Below are 23561 nucleotides of genomic sequence, written 5' to 3'. Positions count from 1 at the left end.
CCCCTCTCGCCCCTCCTGTGACCCCCTCCCACTCCTCAGCACCCAGTCACCCCTGCCCCCGCGGAGAGATGTCCAGGGTCCAGGTCCATGCCACGGTCCCTTCCCCCACCCGCCTGCTACGGCCGCCAGCGCTGCCCCTCACCACCCCTAGTTCCACCCACCCTGGTGGGCCCACAGGGAGGGTGGCAGCGGCACCCTGGGTGGGGGTCCCTGTGCCCAGGGTCCCCAGCTGGCCGAGGCTGGACACCCTCGCTACTGGCTGCCGGTCACGCGTGCGCATGTGCGAGTCTGCTTGTAATTAAGCAGTTAATTGTGGCGGTGCTTGATTAGCTGTGGGGGAGGGGAGCACGGCAGGACGAGGCGCTGTGTACAGTTCAGAACCATTTAGAGAAACTGGAGCTAATTTTGCTGTCTGCGCTTATTACCGCATTAATTTAATTTGGGTTGCTTTTAGCTCATTAACACATCTAATTAATTCGTTGACATCACTATTAAGATGTCTCTTTGAAATTGGCGTCTCCAGATAATCAGGACGGAGTGGCTGACACGCGGCCGGCAGAGCTGCCTGGGAGGGCGGCGGGGGCCAGGGCTCAGGCCCTCCCACAGCTGGGCTCAGCGGAACTGAAACAAAGGAGCACCGCTTGATGTCCACGCTGGACACCGGGAGAGTGGACAGCGCGGGGTCTCCGGCGGCCACCGCGGCCTGTGCAGGCAGAGGCATGGCTGTGGGCCCTTGAGGTCAGCGAGGGGTGCCAGGTGTCACCACGTTTGGGACGTCCAGTTCAGATCAGGGGTCAGCCTCACCAGGGTGATGGGGCGTGGGCAGGGTTCCTGCCATTTCTCCACACCGAATCCACGGAGACTCCCATTAGGTGGAAACAGATGTTGGTCGCTGATGTCCCAGGCGTGAGCGTGGGGGAGGCCGTGTGACCAGATACTGTTGTTTGGCCACACCAGGCAGTGCTCAGGCCTGACTCCTGGGTCTGTGCTAAGGGGACGGTATGGGATGCCAGGTATTGAGCCTGAGTTGGCCATGTGCAAAGCAGCACCCTCCCCACTGGACTATCACTGGGCCCCGACAGTGAATTCTGAGTGACGCTCCCACTGGGTCTAGGCGGCCTCCTGCAATGCCCAGGTTCCCCCTCCTGACCCGGGGCAGGGCACCGGCCAGGTATGTTCTTGTGGGGAGGGGACAGGGGTCTGGGGTGGGAGGGGCAGGTGGGAGGGGCGGGGTGTGGGGCTACGGGGCTGGTCTCCGGCCTCGCCTGTGGGTCTGCCCGGGGGTGTGTGCCCACAGAGGCTGTGTCCTTCAGGCTTTCGGGCTGGCTCGGGCTGGGTGCCCGCCCCTGTGCCTCACTTCGCTCAGGCGAGTCAGGCTGAGACCGGGCCCCATCTGACAGGGACTCGGTTCTCCTCACGGCTCTGCCTGAACTCGGCTACAGGGTTGGGGCCAGTTTGCCCCGGGCCCCCCCCTGTGGCCACTCCTGGCCTCGGGCCCTTCCTGGCCCCTTCCCACCCCACAGTTTCCTGGAGAGGAAAGGAGGTTGGGTGGGCAGTGGCCGGACAGGGCTCCCTCCCGCAGCCTGGGGTCGGCCCCGTGGGACGAGGCAGGAAGTGGCTGGTCCTGCGTGGGGGTCCAGGCCGTGCCACCCGCTGACCTATAGCCACCGGACACCAGGCCAGGAGTACCTGGCCCCGCCCACCCAGGCACAGCAGGCGGAGTGGGGGTGGCCAAAGCTGAGAGTGGACATTTGCCTCATTTGTCTCTCCTGCCTGTCACCCTGCACCTTTGCAGGGATGCCTGGAGGCCTGTCTCCTTGTGGGATGGACGAGGTGTCCCAGGGTCTCCAGCAACAAGCAGACCAACCATGAAGAAACCAGAGAGGGCTTGTGACTGGGCTGACAGCACACAGCAAGAGCCAGCCCCAACTCTGGGGGCGATACCCACACCCAGGCCCTCAGCCTGACCTCCCTCTCCCCACGCGTGGCCCCAGGGACCCTCAGCCACCCACAGAGTCCCGGGGCCCTTTAAGGGGCTCCAGTGGAGGGAAATTTCAATCCAATAATCCAAAACTGCAATAACCGTTATAATTAATTTACACAAAAGACTTGATGAAATGGCACTCGGCGTTCGAAGGCTCTGTGAGGTGTGCTTCCCAGTTAAGCTACGGGCCTCATGAAGACAGACGGAGAAGAGGCATTTCAATATTTCTCATAATTCTATATTCTCCCTAATATCTCTCATGCTAATTTCATTATGCAATACAGTCAATGCGGTGATGTAATTATTGAAAAGTAATTTTGCAATAAATGAATTTAAATGTGTTGGAGTTCGTTGTAAATTCAATCTCATGGTGAGGGTGGCGGGTACAGCAGGCGGCCCCTGGGCGGAACCTGAGAACCCCCCTGTGGGCCTGCCAGAGGCTCCCCTTACACCCGCCAGGCACCGGTGGGCGTGAGGCCCATCTGGGCCTCTCCTCTGGCCGCTCCCTGGCCACCTCACCTGGGCCCGTGGACCCCAGTCCATCCTCCTCTGTGGAGGAACCCAGAATAAGAGCCAGACCCCCACTTCACCCACCTGTCCCCTGCGATTTGGCGCTCCAGCCGTGCCAACCCCAGGTGGCAGCCCTGGTCGGGGAGAGGGGTGAGGCGGCTCTGGCTCGGTGGGAGGAAGCCCGAGCAGCTCAGCTAAGCCGCTTCCTCCAGGGAGTGTTGGCCCAGCAGACACTGGATCTTGCCTGCTTGGTGCCGCTCCCTTGCCCAGTGCTCAGAGATGGTTCCCAGAGACCAGGCAGAGGCCAGCACCATGCATCGTGGATGGGGACAGACTCGGCCCTGCTCTCTGGCCTCTTAGGGAGAGGAGCGGGGAGCACAGGGCAGGTGCTGGCTTCCAGCAGTGTCCACCCACAGGACATGGGCCCCAGAGGAACGATTGGGCTCACACCTGGACGGTGGGTCTCTGGGCTGGGGGCAGCCAGAAAAGGGCGTGTCTGCTCCACTGGCATCTCGGCTCACCCCCAACAGGCATTTAAAGTCACCTGGACTCACATAGGTGAGTCCGCATTCATTCACTGACCCACCCACCCACCACCTGTCCTCACCCACCTCTCCACCACTCGCCATCCGCCATCTACCCATCACCCACCAGCCACCAGCTACCACCCACCTATCCACCATCCATTGTCCATCCACCATCCACCATCCACCATCTGCCATTCTCTATCTATTCACCATCCACCCACCAGCCACCAGCCACCAGCCACCCACCATCCACCCACCAGCCACCATCCATCATTCATCCACCATCCACCATCCACCATCCACTCTGCACCCACCAGCCACCATCCATCCGTTCAATCCACCCACTCCCTACCCGTAACTCCAACTGTCCTTCTGCTTGCCTGTCCACCAACCCCCTTGGTCCCTGCCACAGGCATGCCTGCGTGCCCATCTTCCTGGGAGGGCCCCAGCTGCCCTCCCATCTCTCTTGGAGCTCTGCCGGGTTGGCACTGCAGCCCTCCCTGTCACAGGCCAAACTGAATTTGCAATTTGTTCTTGGGCGATGTGTAAATTGCCACCTCATTGATTATTAATGAAGTGCTAATTGCTCTTTGCAACCAATTTTGATGTAAATGCAGCTGGGGCTGTTTGTACAATTTTGCAGATTGGGATTTACAGCGGCTGGGACCTGGGATGGGTTTGGGGACACAGGGGCACTTTATAGTTTGCGAAGCTCTGGCCCCATCACCGGCCGGGCTGGAGTGTGCAGAGCTGGGGTGTGAGCCAGCCCACACGTGGGGCCACGTGCACCCACAGATCCCCCCCCTTGCTCTCTAGCTGGGTGGTGTCTCGAGGTGTGCTGCGGACGGAGGGTGGTCTCCTGGGCCCTGTGCAGGGGACGGCCCACACTCCGGGCGCACTTGCTGACGCAGTGGAAACTTGGGGCCTCCGAGGCTGGGCTGTGCCGTGCTGATGGAGGTGGTGGTTGCTGGGTGACTGGCTGTCGTGTCCCTGCAGGGCCCCTGGTGGCCCTGAGGATGCGCTCCCGGCACTCAGAGACCCAGAGGCAGAAACCTGCTTCCGCTGGCAGGAAGACTGGGGGGTGGGGGGGTGGGGAGGCTGTGACCAGAGACAGGCCGGCCTCCGGGAGAGGAGGCTGAGGAGGGAGACCCAAACCTCACCGCACCCACCGGCTCAGCCCCACCGCAGGGTGAGACTGGGGAAGGAGGTCGAGACCCTGGAAACCCTGGGGTGCAGCTGGCACGGACTGGGGCCAGGGCGTTTCTGCTCCTGTGTTCCAGGCACTCAGAGCAGGGCCGGAGAGACAGAAACACAGAGACAGAGAGGGACAGAGCAGAGAGAGAGACAGGGAGAGACAGAGGCAGAGACAAGGGGGCAAGGTTGGGGGCTGTGCGCTGGAGGGTGGGTCCCTACTGGTGGTCGTGGCTCACTGTCCCTCAGGGCCTGTCAGTGGCCCCTGCCCGGGCAGGGTGCGGAGGGGCCACAGCAGCGGGGGCCCAGGACAAGCAGACGCAGCTGGGCAAAGCTGGGTACCCTCTTCCTGTGCCCAGGAAGAAGCGGGTGTGTCGGGGCTCCTGGGCCCCATGGCTGGGGTGCGGCAGCAGCAGGTGCCTTGGGGGTGTCCCAGGCGAGAGGGTCTGGCTGGTGGAATCCCTTCTCGGGCGTCCCAGAGACCCTTCTTGGGGGTCGCAGAGAGCCTGGGGGCTGTGGCCAGTGGGTGCTCCTCTGGACGCTCTGATCCCCGCCTCCCCACATTCACTTTTGTTTTCACTTTTTTTTTCTTTGTTTTTCTGTTTTTGCTTTGTTTCTGGGCCACACCTGGCTCTGCACTCAGGGATGGCTCCTGGTGGGCTCAGGGGACCACCGGGATGCCAGGATGGAACCTGGGTCGGCTGCATGCAAGGAAAGAGCCCTCCCCACCCGGGGGCCAGGCCGCAGGCCTCGGCAGGACCTCCCACATGCCAGTGGGCTCCTGAGTGAGGAGGGCTTTGGGGGGTGGGATCTGCAGCAGGGGTGCGGGGTGGGGGCTGCGGTGGATCCTCAGGGCCCCACAGGGAAGGAATGTTTGGGGCTGGTTCTGCTGGCAGGGGACCAGGAAGGGGGGGTGCTATGGTGGCTTGAGCCTGTCCTGCTCACCACAGGAGCCCCCGCCCCCTCCGGCCCCCTCCGCCCCTGCACCCCTGCAGACTGAAGGCTGAAGCCTGGGGGCGGCGAGAGGGGGCGCGGGAGCTTCCAATGCATACAGAAAAGTAATAAATACTTAATTTTATTTTATTAACTACCAAATTGGCGACGGCTGACACTTTATTAAAGTGTCAGAGTGAGTGTTCATACACTCGAATTACTTATTCTAACGAGGGGGGTGGGCTCGGGGCACCCCCCAAGTCACAACTATTAGATTCACATTTGCACCTGGAGGCGCCTCATTACTGCCTCCCAGCGCCCCCAGGCCCCCAGACCAGGCTCCGCCTAATTGAATTCTGGACCCACAGATGCTGCATGGGCTGGGCTGGGCGGGGTCCCCCCACCCCCCCACCCCCCCCACACCCCAGACAGAGTGCCCAGGACTCACGGCCCCTCTCCTGGGTACCTGGTATCCAGGCGGCTCTTGTGTCTGGTGCTCACCCATCTCTCCCCACTTCCCCCCCTCCCCCACACGCAGGCCTCACCTCCACCACTGGCCCCTGGCCCCCCGCCTCTGTATCTTAGCTCCCGCCTTGCTCACCCACTTCTGGTCACTGGGAGCTGGTGGGCTTGTTCCCCCACCCTGTCTCCTCTGTACCCACCTGGCCCCCACATCTGTCCTTGTCGCACTTTCTCCTCTTCCCAGTCTGGCTCGAAGCTCCAGGAGAAGCCCGGTGTCTTCTGCCGCGTCTCGGCACCATCTCCGACCCGGGGGAAGGACGGTCTGTCCAGCACACTGGCTCCCAAACGAGTGTGAGAGCTTGGAGGCTGCGGTGGTCACGTGGCCTGGCTGGACACCACACCGCACAGGGCAGCCCCGGAAGGCTGTAAACAGGGATGCCTCCCCCATCCTCTGGAGACTCGGAGGTACCAAATCCACGAGGCCCAGGGCCCACCCGCAAGAACACGGCGAGCGGTGGGCCTGGGCACCCTGGCTCTCCCACACGTCCCTGCTCTCAAGGCCCTGGCCGGGGGTCAGTCTCGTGCCAGGGGCGGGGTTTGTCCCTCTGTGGCTGAGGGTGCTCTGCTGACCCTGAGCTGCCAGGGCCCCACACTAGGGGATCCCACTTCCAGATCCCCCTCCCCGGTTTGGGTCCTCCTGAGAGGCCCCCACGGGAACCTGAAGCACAGCCCGGTCCCTGGCTCTTCCCTCTGCCCACAGCCTCGTCAGAATCCCAGGGTCGCCCCCAGGGAGGGAGGCGGCCAGGCCTCGGTTTCTCGGCCTGTCAAATGGGAACAAGACACTCATGTGGCCAGCAGGGGGCGTCGCCGGCCGCTCTGGAGCTGCAGGGTTGCGGAATCGGCTCCCCTCCCTGGCCGCTGGTGTCCAGCTGCTCCTGTCCACACCTTTCCCAGGCAGCGAATAATTCACAGAGGCGACAGCTGGGCTCTGCCCCACCCTCCTGGGGCCTGGGGCAGCCCCATCTGCCCTGCCCCTCCTCCCTGACTTCTCACCCGGCTGAGTGCATTGAGAGCCGTCCTCCTCGCCCTGGGCAGGGCTGAGGTGGGAGTGCCTGGCCGAGCACAGACCCTGGCCCTGCCGAGGGGCAGCCCACAGCAGAATCGTCCCACTGGACTCAGTGGTCCCCGAGGGTGGGCATGACCCCAGGGTCAGAAGAGGCTAGAACTGATGTTGGCTGTGGTGGCCTGTGCTCGGGTCCCCCTGGGCCATAAGGGAGGCAGAAGGCTGTGCGGCTGCCCCATGGACGGGCTGGGGGGCAGGGCCCTGGACCCTTCCCACCACTGTCATGCCCAGGCCTGTCCCCAGTGATTTACGAGGGTCCCGTGGGGCCCGTCTTCTTGGAAAGCAATCTGGGACCTCCGATGGTGGGAACTTCTCAGGAATGATCCGAAAACCATGCACGGCCCAGAGCTCCGAGCCGTGGGCAGCTTTTATGGCCACGAGAACTGCACCGAGCCACGGGGGTGGTCAGGGCGCGGAGCAGGGGTGGGGGCGGCAGGCGCAGGCCAGGGGTCATCACAGCACGTTATGTCCACCCCCATGTGGCACGGGGGCAGCTGGGGGACCCTCAGGGTCGCTCCTCAGTCCTGTACCTCCTTGCAGTTCCCAGAGGGTCAGTAAAATCCCCGGGCGCCTGGGGCCGCGTCCTGGGTCCTGGTGAGGGCCAGGGCAGCCCAGCACAGCCCAGGGTGGCGTCCGGCTCTGAGGCCCAGCGCAGCAGGGAAGGGGCAGAGCTGCACCAGCCCTTCGGTGGGCAGGCGGTGGGCAGGGCACCGCTGGCCAGGAGCCACCTGCCTCTGGGCCGGTTTGCACCCTGTGAGCCTTTGGGGGCCCCCAGCAGGGGGCAGCAGGGGCCGAGGGGAGGGATGGCCTCTGAGGGTCATGTGGCCTGCCCCCTCCCCCCCCCCCACCACAGCACATGGGGTGGGGGAGTTGGGGAGCAGAGAGTGGGTTCCCCGCCCGGCCTGATGTGTGTCCTGTACCTGGCCTCTGTCCGGCGGAGGTGGCTGTGACCACTGAGTCCTGCAGAGCAGACACAGCCAGCCCGAGGTTTGAGTGGCCTCGGGGCCCAGGTGACCCTGAGACTGTGGCCAGTCCCTGCCCTATGCCCTGTCCTGCCATGAGAGGTGGACCAGCTCCCGGTCCTATTTCCAGCTTGATCTCATTGCTCAGGCAGTGGTGGGCCTCAACCCAACATCAGCTCCCGTGGTTGTGGGTCCGAGAACCCTCTGGGCTCCCTGCCACGCCTTCTCGGGACTCCATGTGTCTCTGGTGGACGGCGTCCAGGGCAGTTGCTGGTGTGTGGAGGTGCGTCCCCATTCTGGCTGGTGAGACCCCAGACCAGGAGACGGTGGCCAAGGCCTCCCAGGGACATGGCTGACCACGGCCTCCCTGAGCTGCTGTTGTCCACAGAGCCTGAGGGTCTGGTCAGCTCAGGACCCTCCGTCTGCCCAGACTGTGGCCAGACGGGATCTGGTCTCCAGGGCTGGACGGGCCAGTCCCAAATGCTCCTTAGGTGGGAGCAGAGGAGACGCAGAGCCCAGCAGGCCCTATGTGGAGCCAATGAGGTGACTGCACCTGCCTGACCGCCTCCTGTCACTGCCCAGGCACCACCGTGACAGCACGTGGCGTGTGTCCTGGCCCCGCCCCCAGGAATGGCCCTGGGGCTGGCACTGGCGGGCCTGGGCAGTAGGTCCCCTGCTGCGGCGTGGCCTGAGGCCCCGAGTGCTCCAGCTTCATCTTCACCAGCCCTCGGGCCTCTGCAGGCTCCCAGCCCCCCGCCCCCGCTCCTCTGTCTGGGGGCGCGGGACTGGCTTCTCCTGCGGTGTCCTCACCCTGCCCCTGTGGCTGTCCGGTCCCCCACCCGCTCCTTCACATGGCGTCGGTCCCTCTTCTGAGAAGGGGGTCCCTGTGGAACGCAAGCCTGGGGTGGTGTCACACAGGTGACCCAGGAGCCTTGTGGTGGGGCCACTGCAGGGCTGGAAGCTCCATCAGAGGAGACTGTGAGGGCCCAGGTAGGGGGGCGCAGGGGCCAGGGGCCAGGGCTGCTCACGGGTGGGTGGCTGGGCACTCCTCCCAGGCTGGGGAGGGCGCAGCGTCACAGGGATATTTGGGCAGCTCTGGGAGTGCTGCCCATCCTGGCTGGCCGCGAGGGCCTGGGTCTCTGCTGTGGAAGGGGCTGGGGTGCGGGAGGCAGGGACCGTCCCTCAGGTGGCACCCTTAGCCCGCACTTGGACAGGTCACCCTCCGAGTCATTCACACAGGAACGTCAGCAGTACTGAGGGGCAGCCGCCTCCCCACTGCCCCTGGGACTGGCCGGCCGTAGGGCGGGCAGTGAGGGGCGGGTGCTTGGGACACGAACTCCATTCTGCAGAGTCCGAGCCCGGGAGAGCAAACGGGCAGCTCCAGGGTCTGGCCTAGGTGGGCGGCAGTGGACGGAGCAGACAGGCCGTCAGGCGTGGCCCAGGCAGGGTCAGTCCCGGGGGGACGGGGGAGTGTTCGTCAGGAAGTGCTGGAGCAGAACTGGGCCGGGGGGTGCTGAGCAGCCGCTCCTGTGTGCCCTGTCATGGGGGTCGGAGCCCAGCAGGGCTGGCCAGACCCCACCCCGGGGGGCCTCGAGCACCCACACCTTCACGACCCAGAGCAGGGCAGCCCGACCTGTCCGCAGGGTGGGGTGGGCAGAGTGGGCGGGGGGGACATGGCAAGGCCCGACTTGGTGCATCTGAGTGAAACTGATGACCGAGAGAGACCCGTCCCTCAGAGCCGCACGGGGACTGTCGCCCGGCCCCCCCAGCGGCCCGACGGGTCCCCCCCAGGCCAGGAGCGGCTGAAGCACGCACGGGGCCGGCTGCGCCGTCCATTACGGAGCCTGTGGTCTTGCCTCAAGAATTCATTAGGGAGCGAAAACAGGAAGATTTGAAGTTATTTGTGGGCCTGACAGAGAAAACACGCCTCATGTCAGGCAGGAAATGTGTCGATTCCAGAGGAGACGGGGGGGCACGGATGCGTGTGTTGGGGGTCCCTGGCTTCACGCCCGTGCTCAGAAGCGCCGACACAGGATCCCTCTGCCCTCAGCCCGGGGTCAGCACAGGCTCAGGCTGGATCCTGCGGCAGGAAGAGGGCTCTGGCCCCACCCTCCTGAGGTGCTGGCACGGGGTCTCCCAGCCTCTGGCCTCCCCCACAGCCAGGGAGACTGCCGCCCCACGTCCTTCTTGCCCCCTCGTGGGCTGGCTCAGCCCTGGGCACCCCTTGGTTCTGGCCACAGCTGGCCCTTTGCCGGGGCCTGAGGTGAGAGGGTGGGGGAGGCGGCTCTTCCGGTGGGGACGGGGGACACATCAGAGCCCAGGTTCATGGCCCACAGTGGGCAGCGGCCAGGACAGGCTGGGCGAGGTGCCAAGACTCCCAGTGGGGACGATGGTCGGGGGCGCGGGGGGGGGGCGGGGGGTGCTGGGACAGGTGAAGGCACCGGTAAGGGCCGCCACGTCTGGGAGCCGAGGCTCAGGGCCTGTGCAGCCAGGACTGTGCCGCATTGGGTGACCCCCACCTTCCCAGGGCCCCTGGCGGCTCTGGGGGCAGGGGTGCTTGGGGCAGCAACCCCAGGTCGGGACCCACCACCAGCCCGCGTGCATCCAGCCTCCCCTAGCTCCAGGTCTTGCTCCAGGGGTGCCTCTGTGCCCCCTCCAGAGGCTTCCCCTTGGCTGCGCTCCCCCAGGTGTGTCCCCCAGGTGCGTCCCCCAGGTGTCTCCCCCAGGTGTGTTCCTCAGGTGTCTCCTCCAGGTGTGTCCCCCCAGGTGTCTCCCCCCAGGTGTGTCCCCCAGATGTCCCCCCAGGTGTCTCTCCCCAGGTGTGTCTCCCCCCAGGTGTGTCCCCCGTGTGTGCCCCCACACATGTCCCCCAGGTGTGTCCCCCAGTTGTGTCCTCCAGGTACGTCCCCCCAGCTGTGTCCCCCAGGTGTGTCCCCAGGTGTGTCCTCCAGGTACGTCCCCCCAGCTGTGTCCCCCAGGTGTGTCCCCCCAGGTGTCTCCCCCCAGCTGTGTCCCCCAGGTGTGACCCCACCCCGTGTGTCCCCCAGGTGTCTCCCCCCAGCTGTGTCCCTCAGGTGTGTCCCCAGGTGTGTCCTCCAGGTACGTCCCCCCAGCTGTGTCCCCCAGGTGTGTCTTCCAGGTGTGTCCCCCAGGTACATCCCCCCAGGTGTGTCCCCCAGGTATGTCCCCCAGGTGTCTCCCCCCAGCTGTGTCCCCCAGGTGTGACCCTGCCCCGTGTGTGCCCCCAGGTGCACCTCCTCTCCATGAGCCCGTCTCCTGCTGGACACTGCCGCCATGTCCAGAGAAGCTTCGTCAGGCCCACCCTGCCCCCAGGCCTACCACATCCCCTGCTTGCATCTTGGTGGGGGTCTCAGGAACCTTTTGAGGTCCCAGCAAGGGTCAGGCCTCAAGGAGACACATCTTGAGGGTCCGCTGGTCTCTGCTGTATGGGCTGTGCTGGTTGTGCCGGGGAAACTGAGGCAGGAGTGACAGACCCCCATCCAGCCGGGCTCTCTCGAGGCAGAGCCAACGAGCCTGAGTCTAAAGACTGAGCTGGGTCCTCCTGGGGAACTCAGGGACGTTCCCTTTTCTGCCTTATTTAAAAATTTCATCAGCACCACCTGCCAGCACGGGGGGTGAGTTGCAAGCCTGACTCTCAGCCAGCAGGGCCCGGGGAGCCCCCTCTCCTGGCCCAGCCCCGCCCCCGCCCTCCCACCGCCCGGCTCCTGCTTCCCCAGCAGCCCAGAGTGAGCCTGAGCTGCCCACAGCAGCACCCTGCTCGCTTCCCAGGGGCGGCTGGAGCCCGGCTGGACGTGGGCCTGGAAGTGGGCTCGGCCCGCCCTGGCTCCTGGCCTGGGAAGGCCCAAGGCCGAGTGGACCGGGGGCGTCTCTACGGGGATGGTGGGGCGCTGGCCATTGCTGCACCCATGGCCCTCATGCGGTGGGCAGGCGCCTGTCCAGGGTCCCTGCCCCCACTGCTCTCAGGCCTCACGCCTGGGCCTGGGGGCACCCCCCCTCACCACAAGGCGTGTGGGCTGCAGGAGGGGCTGGACCGTCCCCGAGGCTGCCCCGAGGCCCCTCACCCTGATGGGCCGCTCCAGAGGTGCAGATGAGCCCAGGCTGCTGGACAGGGCTTGTGCCCAGCAAGGTCCATGGCACGGACGAGGCTCCCAAAGTCCCCTGAAGGCGGACAGTGTGGTGGCAGGCGCAGGTGTAGGAGCCCCGGGCGGGGCCGGAGGAGGGGCCAGGAGCAGGGGGACGTGGAGGCCACGGTGGCCGCTGCCTCGCGTTGGTTTTTTATTTATTCGGAAGTGGGACTGCGCAGCTTCTAGCGCGTCTGAAGTAATTAGGCGGCGCTGAGGGCCGGGAGGGGCTGGCTTATTTATTACCCGCACTCGCCGGAAAGGTTAGAGGCTGCGAAGTAATTATTTCTCCTTCCTCTCCCCATCCTCTCGGTGGGAAGGGAGACTCTGCAGCTGGGCAGCTGCCAGCCGCCCTTTCTCCCTGCACCTCCCTGGGCAAGGTGCAGCCCCAGGGCTGCCCCAGGCAGGCTGGAGGGAAGAGCAGGGGCAAAGGTCCTGGGGTGGGCCTGGGCAGAGCCTGGGGAGGGAGAGAACGTGGACAGTTCGTCCATGCAGAGGGTCTGGGTTTGCGTCCAAGTGTCTGAGAAATCAGAAGGGGTACGGGTGGGGACCGTCCCAAACCCTGGCCTTGCTTTGCACCCCCAACCCTGCACTCAGGGACATTTTTCACTTCCAGAGAGCTGCCTCATGCAGCCTTGCTGGGTAGGAAGCTGCCACAGCAGGGACCAGAAGCCCGACCCTGGGCCCCAGAGCAGAGGGTGTCTCCCTTCGGACATGGGCTGCCTCAGCCATAGCGCCAGCTTCAGGCACGGCCTGATCCAGGACATGGTCATGTGACGACTTTCCAGGGGCTTCAGGGATGTCCGTGGGGCTCTCAGGACTGCCTGGGTATCCCTCGTCCATCCAACACACACGGGTATGACTGAAACTCCTGAAGAACCAGACAGACTGTGGGCAAAATGGGCCTGAGGCGGTGGTGGCAGACCCCTGGGGGACAAGAGGGAATCTCTGCTTCTGTGAGGTGCTCAGAGACTGACAGGGCCTTGAACTGAGTGGACAGAACTGAGTCCGGGGGCCAAGAGAAGATGGACCAGGCTGTGCTCTGGAAGGAGCCACAGCCTGTCGATAAAAAGAGACAGTGAGAGACAGAGACAGTGAGACAGAAACCCCTCGGGGTCAGCTTCCTGGCATCGGGTGCCCCCAGCATTCCAGGAGAGACCCCCCTGGGTGAAGCGACGCCAGGGATGGCCCCAAACAGATGACCTGAAGCAAGAGGCTTTTCAGCAAGGGGCGCCTCGGGTGGGGCTCCGGAAGGGCTGCAGGTTGCACCCCCCAGCTCCGAGGGTGGGGCACAGAGGCTCACGGGCGGCCAGCAGCCCCGCCGCGGGACACCTGCCCCAGGCTTGGCTCCCACAGGCTCTGGCTCCTATGAGGGGCTGTCTGGAGCCACCTGTGCCCCCTCCATGGTCACAGTGAGAGGGTCCTGCTAGCCTTAGGTACTTAGCCAGGGGTCATCCTCCTTTCCTCCCCGCCGCCCTGACCTGCATCTCCTCCCCGCAAGTGGTCAGCTGTTAAGCGCTGTGGCCAGCAGAGCCATGGACCCTAGTAGCTGCTTCAAAGAGAGACACAGGGCAAAGGGGAGGGGGAGGGAGTGGGTAAGGGGAGGGGAGGGGAGGGTGTGGGTGTGGCTCAGTGTGAGGGTGAGGCAAGTGTGAAGGAATGGTGAGTGTGAGTGTGAGAGTGAAGGGTGAGGGTGAGGGTGAGGGTGAGGGTGAGGGTGAGGTAAGGGTGAGGGTGAGGGTGAGGGTGAGGTGAGGGTGAGGGTGAGGGTGTGGGTGAAGGTGAGGGTGAGTGTGTGGGTGAGGGTGTGGGTGAGGGTGAGGGTGTGGGTGAGGCTGAGGCTGAGGGTGAGGGTGTGGGTGAGGTGAGGGTGAGGGTGAGGGTGTGGGTGAGGGTGAGGGTGAGGGTGAGGGTGTGGGTGAAGGTGAGGGTGAGGGTGAGGGTGAGGTGAGGGTGAGGGTGAGGGTGTGGGTGAGGGTGAGGGTGAGGGTGAGGGTGTGGGTGAGGGTGAGGGTGAGGGTGTGGGTGAGGGTGAGGGTGAGGGTGAGGTGAGGGTGAGGGTGAGGGTGAGGGTGAGGGTGAGGGTGAGGATGAGGGTGAGGGTGAGGTGAGGGTGAGGTGAGGGTGAGGGTGAGGGTGTGGGTGAGGGTGAGGGTGAGGGTGAGGGTGAGGGTGAGGGTGTGGGTGTGGGTGAGGGTGAGGGTGAGGGTGAGGGTGTGGGTGTGGGTGAAGGTGAGGGTGAGGGTGAGGGTGAGGGTGAGGTGAGGGTGTGGGTGAGCGTGAGGGTGTGGGTGAGGGTGAGGGTGAAGGTGAGGGTGAGGGTGTGGGTGAGGGTGTTTGTGAGGGTGGGGTTGAGGGTGAGGGTGTGGGTGAGGGTGAGGGTGAGGTGAGGGTGAGGGTGAGGGTGTGGGTGAGGGTGAGGGTGAGGGTGAGGGTGTGGGTGAGGGTGAGGGTGAGGGTGTGGGTGTGGGTGAGGGTGAGGGTGAGGGTGAGGGTGAGGGTGTGGGTGAAGGTGAGGGTGAGGGTGAGGGTGAGGGTGAGGGTGAGGGTGAGGGTGAGGGTGAGGGTGAGGGTGAGGGTGAGGGTGAGGGTGTGGGTGAGGGTGTTTGTGAGGGTGGGGTTGAGGGTGAGGGTGTGGGTGAGGGTGAGGGTGAGGGTGAGGGTGAGGGTGGGGGTTAGGGTGAGGGTGAGGGTGAGGTTGGGGGTTAGGGTGAGGGTGGGGGTGAGGGTGAGGGTGAGGGAGAGGATTAGGGTGAGGGTGAGGGCTTGGGTACGGGTACTGGTAAGTGCCCAGGAACAGTGGGTCCTGTGGTCTCAGTGACCTCCCATTGGGCTGGTGTGTGTGTGTGTGTGTATGTGTGTGTGTGTGTGTGTGTGAGAGAGAGAGAGAGAGAGAGAGAGAGAGAGAGAGCACTGCCCCCCTCCCAGCCCTCAGTTTCCCGATTGGGAAAGGGTGGCTCTGGTCCTCACCACACAGGAGCGCACAGTCAGACTGGAGGTGCCCACACTGAGTCCACAGGGGGTGGACTGTCCACTCGCCTGCTGTCTGCCTGTCTGCCATAGAGGTCACGTCTTCATCCGTCTATCTCCCTGTCTGTCCACCTGTGCACAGCAGCTGTGCCTGCCTGTCGACTCGTGTTTGTCTGTCCGTCTGTCCGTCCATCTGCACGGCGCCTGTCTCTGTGTACCGTCCGTCATTCTGTCTGACTGTGCACAGTCGTGGCGGCTGTCGGCAGCTGCAGGGCGCGCAGCTGTTGGCGGGCTGTTGGGAAGCAAACACGGTAACTGTTTAACGATTGAGCCACACTAATGAATATTGGGCCAGATATTTTCGAGGCCTGTTCCGACTGATTACTTGGAGAGCCGAGTACGCCTCCCAATTACCCAGGCAATTAGGCGACTAATTAAACACTTACCCTCCGCTTCAGGAACAGGCTCACGAGGGTGGGAGCCGGGCTGGCTCGGGCGTCTGTGGTGCCTGGGGCCGGGTGTGTCCCCGCACCCTGTCCGGGACCCGGGGGAGGTGGTGGGGTCCGAGAGCTGGGACCAGGTCCACCAGGTCCCAAGTTCTGCTCCAGCCTCTGGGGGAGACCCCAGCCTTCTGGGCCTTTAAGGATTGCCCCCTGCTCCAGGAAGTCCTCCAGCCTGCCCTGGCCAGGACTTCTGTTTGCCAACCTCAGCACTTGAGCCTCGTCGGGGAGGGGTCTCCTCCCCCAGCCCACACCTCACTTTTTGTCTGCTTGGAAGGGCGTGCCAGCAGGCTCACCCCTCACTCTGGGCCCCCGGCACACGCCCTGGGGGACTCTGCCATGTCAGATGTGGTGGCTCAGCCGCAGGGGCTGGAGCACGAGCAGCGTCCACGAGGCCCTAAGGTGCAGACCAAGCACTGCCGCGCGCCCTGCACTCTGCACGTGTGGTGTGCACCATGCACACCAGCACGCTAAGGCCCCAGGTGTGGGCCACGAGGCAAACACAGGACACAGGACGCACTGCAGCTCTTCGTGTGCTCACACTCGCACCCACGTGGCGCACAGGGACGCTCACAGGTGCCCTGACACCCGCGCACGCACTCTCACAGGCGCACGCTCCTGACACGTGCACACCCACACCTTGAGTTCACACTCACACTCTCCCACACACGAGTTCATGCTCAGACACACATGGGTGCACTCACACACTCACACAAGCCCTATCTCAGACCCACCGCCAGCCCAACACAGCCCTGTCCTCTGAGCACTGGCCCGGCCCAGGGGAGCCAGCGAGCTTCTGGAGCTGAAGGGAGGAGGCGGGAGGGGGACGGTCCTGCAGCTGCCCGGGGCTCAGAGGAAACACCGCAGTGAAGGAGGCTGCAGTTTGGTCTAACACACACGCACGTGTGCCACAGGGCAGGCATGTTCACAATATACACGTGCACCCCAGACACACAGATTCATGCACATGGAGCACATGTATGCATACATCCAATACACATGCACACGTGTTCATGGACATGCATACATGTTGCACGTGTGGGCCAACATGTGCATCTCTGAACACGCATACACATCTCCCCACAGATGAACTCGGAGGGTAGCTGGGACTGTGGGAAGGCCCACGCAGACCCTCCCCTGGGCAGCCACCGCCCTGCTCACCTCAGGAGCCTCCAGGAAGCAGCGCTGGTCTCAGCACATGTCCCGGCTGCAGGGGGCGGGGGTCAGGGTGGCCCTCCCTGCCTGGCCCCACAGCTGGGGCTGCTGCCTGGGCATGGGAGAGAATCAGCCCCTGAGTCGGAGCCTCCATCTGGAGCAGCCGGGCAGTGGGCCAGAGCACGCCTTCCACCCAGGGGGACACGCTCCTCCACCCACAGCCCTCACCCTGATTTATAACCCAGAGCTGAGTGCTGCGGGGCCACCCACGGCCGCGGCCCTCCCTCTCCCCTCTGCGCTCTTGTGTCAGACCCGCCAAGGATAGTGGAACGCCCAGGCTCCCAATCTGTACCACCAGCTGACACCTTCAGACGTGTGAGCACGGGGCCTGAGGCGATGCTGGCCCCAGAACTGTGGCAGGGCCGTGAGCAAGTGACACAGAAGGGGGACAGAAGAAAGAGTGGTGGGAGAGTGTGTGCGTGAGAGGGAGTGTGAGCAAGCATGCGTCTGTGTGTGAGGGTGGGTGTGAGCGTGGGTGTGTGAGTGTGAGCAGCAGGTGTGAGTATGGGTGAGCAGGGGTGAGTGTGAGTGTGGGCTAGCAGGGGTGAGTATGAGTCTGGGCGAGCAAGGGTGAGTGTGAGTGTGGGCGAGCAGGTGTGAGTGTGGATGAGCATGTGTGAGTGTGAGCGTGGGTGTGTGAGTGTGAGCAGCAGGTGTGAATGTGGGTGAGCAGGTGTGAGTGTGAGTGTGGGCGAGCAGGGGTGAGTGTGAGTATGGGCGAGCAGGGGTGAGTGTGAGTGTGGGCGAGCAGGTGTGAGTGTGAGTGTGGGCAAGCAGGGGTGAGTGTTAGTGTGGGCGAGCAGGGGTGAGTGTGAGCGTGGGTGTGTGAGTGTGGGTGAGCAGGGGTGAGTGTGAGTATGGGCAAGCAGGGGTGAGTGTGAGTGTGGGCGAGCAGGGGTGAGTGTGAATGTGGGTGAGCAGGGATGAGTGTGAATGTGGGCGAGCAGGTATAAGTGTGAGTGTGGGTGAGCAGGTGTGAGTGTGGATGTGGGTGAGCATGTGTATGAGTGTGTGTGTGAGAGTGGGGGTGAATGTGGACGAGAATGTGTGAGTGTGAGAGTGCTTGTGTGTGAGTGTGGGTGAGCATGTACATGCGTGTGTAAGTGAGCATGTGTGTGAACGTGAGTGTGAGCGAGCATGTGTGCGAGAGCATGTGTGGATGTGGTGTGTGGGTGTGAGCGAGCTGTGTGTGTGAGTGTGGATGAGCATGTACGTGTGTGTGAGTGAGCATGCGTGTGAGTGTGAGCGAGCATGTGTGTGAGAGTGTGTGTGTGAGCATGTGTGTGAGTGTGGGTATGTGGATGTGAGCGAGCTGTGTGTGAGGGTGTGAGTCAGTGTAAGTGCCAGAGTGTGTGAGCATGTGAAGGAGTGAATGAGTAAGGGAGAGAGTGAATGAAGAAATGAATGAGTGAAGGAGGAGCGACAGAGTAAAGAAATGAAGGAGCAAGGGAGTGAATGAAGGGTTTGTGGACGTGACAGTGACCAGGGGTCTCTGCCACCTCTGCAGTGCTTCCCTGTCCCTGCACTGGGCAGGTGAGGGGGGTGAGCGGGCAGGGAGGGGGCACCCCGTGGGAGGGGCCGGTGCTGCCACCTGCTCTGGGCAGGGCACCCGCCACGCTCGGAGCTGCAGGTTCAGATCGAATTTCTGGATTTTCCTGGTCTTCCTGAGCCCGTGGGACTGGGGAGCGCTGGGGGCTACGGGCAGGCGGCTGGCCCCCAAGTCCCCAGCCGGTGCCCGGCCCCTGCCCAGCGTCCGCAGACAAAAGGCCCAGTGTGGTCGCTGTATTTATGGCGCTTCAGGCCGGGAGTTTAAGAAAACAGGCGGGCGGTGGGCACGGGGCGGGAAGCAGGAGCTAATTAAACCGGGGCCACAGAGGCCCATTGTGCGAGGAGGGTGTGGATGAGCATTTTAAATATTTATTGCGGCTGAGGCGGGTTAGGAAAACAGACAGCCCTCCTTTCAACACCGCCCGCGTCCGATTCAGGGCTTGTCTGGCTGCTGAGTGATTTCGCAGCCGCCGGCGGCTGGGAGACGCACATCCATCAGCCCAGGGGCCGTGTCCTGGCCCCGGCCGCACACACCTGCCTGTGCTGACTGGGGGCTGGGGCAGGGCGGGCGGGGAGCTGCTGCGGCTCCCTGGGACAGACCTCAGTCTCCTCCTCCGGACAATGGGCGCAGAGAGGGCCAGCTGACCTGAGACCCAACCCCCTCATGTAAGGGGTGCAGTCGCTATGGACTGCACTCGTTCAGGGCAGGAGGCCCCGAGACCCCTACATGGGGTGCCAGGACTCGGGACTCCACACAGGGTCAGAGGCCCCGTGGCCCCCAGGGGTGCGAGCACTGGGGCCTTTCCAGGGCTGTGGTGTGCACGGGCCTCCGGGCAGTGAGCAGCAGTGAGCTCCTGGACAGCTCTGAGGCCCACGGTGTCCCCGGGGGCACCCCTGCACCCTGAACTGCTGCCCCGTCCTGCGTCCCAAAGCCGGGCTGTCCCCCTGGGCCTTCTTCTCTGTGTCCTTTGCCTGTCCATGTTCCCCACGGGGAGGGCAGTAGCTGCTGCCCCTCTCCCCACGGACCGCTGGCGTTTGGACACCCCCAGGCGGCCACAGACGGACCCCCGCTCCAGGCCTCAGACAGACACGCACGCAGTTGCCGGGAGGCACGTCGGCTGGTTAGCACGGCGGGTCGATGGGAGACGGCACCCCCCAGCCACGGCCCCCCGCCTCGGGGATCAATGACACTGCATGCAGGGCTGAGGGCACCGAGCGGGGGGTCCCAGCGCGGCCCAGCGGGAGGCGGCCCCCAACCGACCCAGCAGAGGCGGCCCACCAACCCACCACCCACTGCAGGGGCGCAGGGGCTCGCAGCTGGGGGCGTGGGGGCCTTCGGGGGCAGGGGTGTGATTGGCCTCAGGGGGCCCCGTGGACTGTGGGGAGGGGGGAAGAGGCGGGGTGAAGGGACACGGGGGGCAGGGGACCGAGTGTGTGGGGTAAGAGGACATGGGCTGGGTGAGGGGTACGGCGGCTGTTGCCGTGGGTCACCGTGGCCCGTATGCCTTAAGGCTCAGAACCCCCAAGCCGTGGGGGGCCGGGGCCCGGGGGCAGAGAGAAGAGGCAGCAGAGGTGCAGGCTCCAGCGCCTGGGCCAGGGTCCCTGTGTCTGGTCCCTGACCCAGACACCCCCCGACAGAACAGGTTTGCTGAGATGAGGGAAGCTGCCGAGCCTGATGAATGCCCAGGCTCAGGACCTCTCAGAGCTGGGGAAACTGAGGCACAGGAGAGATCAGCGCATTGCAAGTTGCTCCCGCTGAGCCCCAGAAAACCAAGGCACAGATTAGGGGCTCAGAGTCACACGTCCAGACCCCATAGAGTCCTCCTGGACCCCCACTCCCGCACTCACCCCAGCTGCGGCCACCCAGGCAGAACTGCAGCCGCTGCGGGCCGCACTGGGAGCGCACACTGACCTTCTAGAAGAGGACCAGGCCAGGCCGAGGTCACCTGCCTGCCAGACAGGAGGGATGGGTGAGGGGGCAGGAAGGGGGAGGGGAGGTTGCAGAAGGGATGGGGAGACAGGAGGGGTGGGGGAAGGACAGGAAGGGTAGGGGAGGGGCAGGAGGGGGAGGGGCAGGAAGGATGGGGAGAGGGGCAGGAGGGGTGAGGGGAGGGGCAGGAGGGGAGGGGCAAAAGGGGTGAGGGGAGGGGCAGGAGGGGAGGGGCAGAAGGGAGGAGGGGAGGGACAGGAGGGGAGGGGCAGGAGGGGTGAGGGGAGGGGCAGAAGGGGGAGGGGAGGGACAGGATGGGAGGGGGCAGAAGGGGTGAGGGGAGGGGCAGGAGGGGAGGGGGCAGAAGGGGTGGGTGAGGAGGTAGGAGGGGGGGAGGAGCAGGGGGCAGGAGGGAGGGAGGGGGAGGGGAGAGCCTGGGGCTCCCTCCCCAGTGCCCAGAGGCAGGGTGCAGGGTGTGGGGTGAGGGTGGCCGAGCCCAGTTCTCCTGGGCTGTGGAGGCCCCCGCGGAGGGGGAGGCTCGGCCATTCCCACAGCCTCCTGGCGCCTGGTGTTTGGTCTTTGCCCCAAAACCAATCGATTCCCCGCGGCCGCTAACAGGCTTTCCTGATGTGGCGGCCAGCGTCCCCAGGCCAGGGCGCGAGGAACAGACGAGCGGGCAGCCTCTGTCTCCCGGAGCCGTCCCCACCCCCATTTCCTGAACTTTACGTCTTCCCAGGACAGGAGCCCACCTGAGCCCATGGGACCCCCTGCTCCGGGCGTCCCCTCAGCTGCACCGGCCCCATGGACGCCTGTGGGAAAGACGCGGCGGGTGCTGGCCTGCTCGGGGGCCTCAGCCCTCTCTTGGGCGGCCTCCCCGACTGGCCTCGGGCTTGGGTGGTGCCCACGTGCCCCCGTACCTGTCTGGTGCCCACCCTCCCGCCGCGCAGACCCCACTGCCTTCGCCTGCCAGGAAAGCGCCAACCTGAAGGTCCGGGGGTGTCCGGTGCCCCCAGAAGCTCTGGGTCTCAGCCCTGTTCTGGTCCCCTGAGCCCGGCAGGAGGCCAGGGACAGCGAGCGCTTCTTGCGGGTCAGCGCCATGCCCGGCCACGGTCCAGTCGCCAGATGGCGGCTGTAGCCGGGGAGGCACCTGCCGTGCCGTTTCAAACCGATTTCACGGCAGCCCCTGGAGAGCCCAGCACAGCCCTGACAGCCCGATCTGTCGGGGCAAATAGGACAGGATTGCTCATTAGGCTGAGCTCCGGCGGGCAGCCGGCTGGACGCGCCCCTGGGGGAGCAGGGGCTGTGCCCACTAGGGCCCCGCCGTCCCCCTATAGCCACCAGTAGGACAGGCGGCAATTCAGGGGCGAGCTGCCCGCAGCCACCCCTAAGAGAGGGGCTCTCGGAACTGAGGACTCCTCGGGGGGCCCCACTCTGGCTGCCTCTTCGTTCCCGGGGCCCCAGCACGAGCTGGGCGACGTGTGGCTGCCCACCCTGCACGCCCCACTCCTCCCTGAGTGTCCGTCCTCCCGCAGGTCCTGCTTCTGGATCCTTCTCTGGCACCATGCGCCACACCCTGACCTGAGCCCCACAGCCTCACACCTGTCCGCCTCCTCCAGCCCCTGACGCCTCTGACACCTGGCTCCCCTCTGCCAGAACCTGCAGCTGCCCGCACCTGGCTCTGCTCCCGGCCCCGGCCCCCTCAGCCGCACCCAGGGCCTTGGCTCAGCCTTCACACAGCAACTCTCCGAGGGCCACCAGCTTCCCTGGACCCCCAACCATGCTGTCCCTGGGTTCCCCACACCCAGCCTCTCTGCCTGTGGCCCCTCCCTCCCCACATTTGATATGAACCCCAGGAAGGAGGACTTTGTCTTGTCAGCACCGAACAGTAGCACAGCAGGAGGCCTGCACTGCAGATGCTGACCAAGAAAGGATGGATGGACAGACAGACGGACAGGGCAGATGAACAAAAAGACGAGGATGGGTGGATGTGTGGGTGGGTGGGTGGGGGATGGATGTGTGGGCAAATGGATGGGTGGGCGGGTGACTGAGTGAAGAATGCATGGTGGAGAGGCGGGTGGTGGATGGATGGGTGGATGGACAGATGGATGGGTGAGTGAATGGATAAAAGACAAGAATAGGGGATGGAGTGATAGCACAGCGGGTAGGGCGTTTGTCTTGCACACGGCCAACCTGGGTTCAATTCCCAGCATCCCATATGGTCCACTGGGCACCACCAGGAGTGATTCCTGAGTGCAGAGCCAGGAGTGACCCTGTGCATTGCTGGGCGTGACCCAAAAAGCAAAAAGAAAAACCACAAGAATTGATGATAGATGGACAGATGGATGGACAGATGGATGAATGGATGCGTAGGTGAATAAACAGGATGAATGGATGGATGGATGGATGGATGGATGGATGGATGGATGGATGGATGGATGGATGGATGGGTGGGGTGGGTGGATGGATGGATAGAAAGAGTAGATGGGTAGATGATGAATGGATGGACAAATAGACAAGAATGTATGGATGAGTGGATGGACGGATGGATGGAGAGACGGGTGAGTAGGTGAATACAGGCTGTGTGGGTGGGTGGGTGAGCAGGTGAGTGGATAGATAGGTGCATGTGCGGTTGGATGGATGAATTAGTGAACTGATGGAAGGATGGATGGATGGGTAGACTAGTAGGAGGATAGGTGGGTGGGTGGATGGATGGACGGATGGTGGGTGGATGGATGGATGAATGGATGGGTGGATGGATGGATGGGTGGACTGGGTGGGTGGATGGATGGCTGTATGGGTGGGTGGTAATGATGGATGGACGGTAGGTAACCAGGTGAAGAACAGATGGAGGCATGAATAAGTGGCAGGTTAGGGTGTTTGGGAATCATGTGTAACGTGGCATCTGGGCTGAGAAGACTTCGTTTCAGCAAGGTGCTTCACAGGCCCGCGTAGCTCGGCCCGGCTGGAGCCTGACGCTCTGAGAACGCAGCGGGAGTTGGTTGCCAGGAGCCCCGGGCAGGTGACAAACTCATTCTTCTATTTCAGACTTGCTTATGTTTTAACTGCATTTTGAAATAGTTTGACTTTTTTTTTTTTTTGCTTTTTGGGTCACACCCGGTGATTCACAGGAGTTACTCCTGGCTCTGCACCCAGGAATTACTCCTGGCGGTGCTCAGGGGACCATATGGAATGCTGGGAATCAAACCTGGGTCGGCCGCGTGCAAGGCAAACGCCCTACCCACTGTGCTATGGCTCCAGCCCCTAGTTTGACTTCTTGCTGTGTCCTGTGGCCGCCTTCAGAAGCTTCTTTAAAGAGCCCCAAGATGAGTCTGTGCCCTTCCCTCGGGGAGCTGCCCTTTCGCTGTCACCCGTAGGTGCTTCTGCCTGGGCAGGAGGGAGGTGCCATGCGGGCTCCAGTGCAGGCTGTGCGGGACAGAGCTGGCTGAGGGCCAGGAGGAGGCCAGAGACAGCGGTGGCGCGTGAGGTGGAGCACTGCAAGGCACAGGCAAAGGCGGGCTGGGTGGGGGTACAGCGGGAGGTCGCAGCCCAGCCCCAGGCTCTGGG

This window comes from Sorex araneus, chromosome 4 (genome assembly GCF_027595985.1).
Source record: "Sorex araneus isolate mSorAra2 chromosome 4, mSorAra2.pri, whole genome shotgun sequence".
Lineage (NCBI taxonomy): Eukaryota > Metazoa > Chordata > Mammalia > Eulipotyphla > Soricidae > Sorex > Sorex araneus.
This window is presented reverse-complemented; position numbering follows the sequence as displayed.